The sequence below is a fragment of the Hevea brasiliensis genome, chromosome 2 (genome assembly GCF_030052815.1).
Source record: "Hevea brasiliensis isolate MT/VB/25A 57/8 chromosome 2, ASM3005281v1, whole genome shotgun sequence".
NCBI classification, from domain to species: domain Eukaryota; kingdom Viridiplantae; phylum Streptophyta; class Magnoliopsida; order Malpighiales; family Euphorbiaceae; genus Hevea; species Hevea brasiliensis.
The window spans coordinates 27,828,231-27,831,475 of NC_079494.1; the positions used below are offsets into that span (position 1 = coordinate 27,828,231).

The 3,245-nt window shown below is 33.3% G+C and overlaps 1 non-coding gene across 1 annotated transcript; it reads right to left on the reverse strand.

Annotated features, from left to right (window-relative positions):
- Nucleotides 1-2,742: 2,742 nt before the first annotated feature.
- LOC131178121 (small nucleolar RNA R71) lies at nt 2,743-2,849 on the reverse strand. The gene has a single exon (XR_009147254.1). It is a non-coding gene; the product is annotated as a small nucleolar RNA R71 (small nucleolar RNA).
- Nucleotides 2,850-3,245: the final 396 nt, after the last annotated feature.

The following is a 3,245-nucleotide window of genomic DNA, read 5'->3' on the forward strand; positions in this document are numbered from 1 at the left end:
TGGCAGCCCTAAGAAAGGAATAATGTTGATGGTTTTGATGGATTTAAAATGGATTAGAAGTGGTGTTGATGTGTAGATATAAAGTTGAAATGGATTAGTATGCCTAAATGACATGTGTTGTGTGAACCTTGAATTTGAGCTAGGGTTTTGGAGAGAAATTTGGACTTTGCTTATGTAATGGTGAATGAAAATTTTAATAGTAAATTAGTGACCATTTGAGGTAAGTTGACCATAATTTAGAGTGAATTATAGCATTACAAACTGATTTGGTATGCTGCTTAGTGAGAGCAGCAGGTGTGGCTATGAGTCCAGGCTGTTTGGACAGCCATAACTTGGGCTGTGTAGGTTCAATTGGTGTTTGGTGATGCATGCATTTTAGATCATCATTTAGGAGTAATTTTTGCACATAATTTACCCTTATTCATAGCTATTATTTTAGATATTAGTATATATTTAGTCAATTTTACAATTTTCACATTTCTTAGTTTAATTTTTGGAATTTATTTGTTTTGTAGGTTAAATCTGGAGAAATTTGATGTATTTTGATCAGAGTAGCCATTTGGAGGAGATTAAAATCGAATTGCAAAAATTTTGAAGTTGAAAAAAAAAAAAAAAAAAAAAAAAAATGGCCGAGAGCGACACAACCTGCAGCACAACCAAATTAGCTCATGTCGCAGGTTGTGTCGATCGTCAGATATTCACGCCGAGAGCGACACAACCCGCGACACAACTGACTCGGCTTATGTCGTTTTTACTGGAAAATTTTTGACGTGGCATTTCCGTTACTCCAGCCTTTTTACCTCACTTTCTCTGGATCCTTCCCCCTTTTACCCATTCTAGAACAGTCCCCTTGCCTATATAAAGTGCCCTTTATCACTTTCTTTCCATAGAGAGCAAGGGAGGCATTTTTAGAAAGAGAGAAAGAGGGAAAGGGAGGAGCATCTTCTGCATCTTTTTCCAGCAGCTGCAGATCACGTTTTCTGCACTTTTGTGCAGCAAAATTTGCTGCAAATTTGTTGGGTTTTTCTACCCCTTTTAGTTTACATTTCCATTATTTCTTCATTTCTTCATTTGGGTTTGTCTTTAAACAATGATTTGTGAGTAGTTTATTGAGATTCTAGAGATGGGTTTGTAAATATTGATTTGTTTTGTGGTTTTGAACTGATTTAGCCATTTAAATGAAGATTGTTATATTTTGATTTATTGCTTGTGTGCTTATTTCCTTGCTTGATGAATGGGCCCTCATTAAGTTAAGTTTTAATCCTTAATAGATGGACTGAAAAGTGAATATTGGGGATAGATAATCTTGCAATAAACTTTATTTTCTTGGTGTTAGAAATAAGCTAAGAAGATTAAGGGGAACTTTCCAAAAATCAATTAGAGCATTAATTGGGTTTTTGTTAGATTTGAAATACCGTGAAAACAGGGTTTGATTTAATGAAAACCAATTTTGAGATGCTTGAAAAAGGTTTCAAAAATTTAAGAATTGATTTCCCTCAAAATTGCAATTCTCATGTGTTTGGCTAAATTAGGGAAAAATCACATGCAAACAATATTGAAAAAATCCAATCTCTAGAATCAATTTATTTTTCATTGAAATTAGATATAAATCCTCCAAACCTCATAAATAGCAATTTAAATTTAAATCCAATTTAAATCCAATTTCTATAATCACTTTATTTTTATTTTTATTGAATTTAGATTTAATTCCTCTCAATTTCATAAATAGATATTTCAAATTAATTTTTGGGTAATCTAGTTTAATTAATTTTAGTTAACTGATTGATCTAGTTTTAATTCCTCAAATACCAATTTTAATTCCAAATTTCATTTTTCATCTTTAATTTTTGTCTTAATTTTAATTTTTTAGATTTTATTTTTAATATCTTTTAATTTTTGTCATTCTAATTAGCTTATACTTTTATTTCTAATTTAAGCACAATTCCCTGTGGGATCGATATCATTTTTTAAAACTATACTACTGTGACCCGTGCACTTGCGGACACACCGTATCAAGTTTTTGGCGCCGTTGCCGGGGAATTGTTTGTTTTAAGTTGGATTTTATTTGTTTTAAGCTAGTTAGAATTTTTATTTTCTTTTATTTTCACTATTGTTCCTTGTGTTTTTCAGGTACTTTTCTTGTTTATGAGACGATCGAAAAGCACAAGTGACACCGAATTGTTGTTCAACCCAGAAGTTGAAAAATTCTGTCGAGCCAACAAAAAGGAATACAAGAAAAGAAAAGAAACAGAAAAAGAAGAACAACAAATATTTGAGCAAGAGGAGACAATAGAAAATATGGAGAATCAAAATAGAGCTATTGGTGGAGATAATGGAGGAAACGAGCAAAACGGGCAAAATGCTAATCAAAATGATCCTCAAAGAAGATCCATGTTAGATTATGCTTTTCCTAGATGTACTGATGTGAGAGATAACAGACCTATTATTGGAGCTAATCAATTTGAGTTAAAAACTGGTCTTATTCAAATGGTTCAGAATTCACAATTTGGAGGTAGCCCACTTGAAAATCCTCATTCTCATTTGAAGAAATTTTTGATGATATGTGGTACACAAAGACAACCTGGAGTTTCTGATGAAGTTATTCGGCTCACATTATTTCCATTTTCTCTTCGGGATTCAGCATTGGAGTGGTATGACTCACTTCCACAAGCTATTATAGCTACTTGGGAGCAACTATCTCAAGCTTTTCTATCTCAATTTTTCCCACCTGGGAAAACTACTCATTTGAGGAATTTGATGGTAGCTTTTAAACCAAGAGATGATGAAACTTTGTATGAATCTTGGATGAGATTTAAGGAGCTTGAAAGGCAATGTCCTCATCATGAAATACCGAAATGGATGATTGTTCAAAATTTCTACACCAGAGTTACTCCAGCCATAAGAAACACAATTGATTCACAAGCAGGAGGAGATTTCATGAGAATGACAAGTGAAGAATGCTATGATCTATTAGAGAAGATTGCTCATAATACCCATTTATGGGGAAATCCTAGAGCACTTGAGCCAAAGAAAGCTGGGATCTATGAACTTGACTCAGTTAACTACATGAATGCAAAATTTGATCAGTTGACTCAGCTTCTTAGTGATTTTTGCACAAAGGCAACAACCTCAACTCCTACAACTATGCAACAAGTTGCCTTCACAAATGGAACTCAAAGTTGTGGAGTTGATTATTCTTCTTATGGTGATGATTATTTGCAAGAGCAAGCTGCTTATGCAGGAGG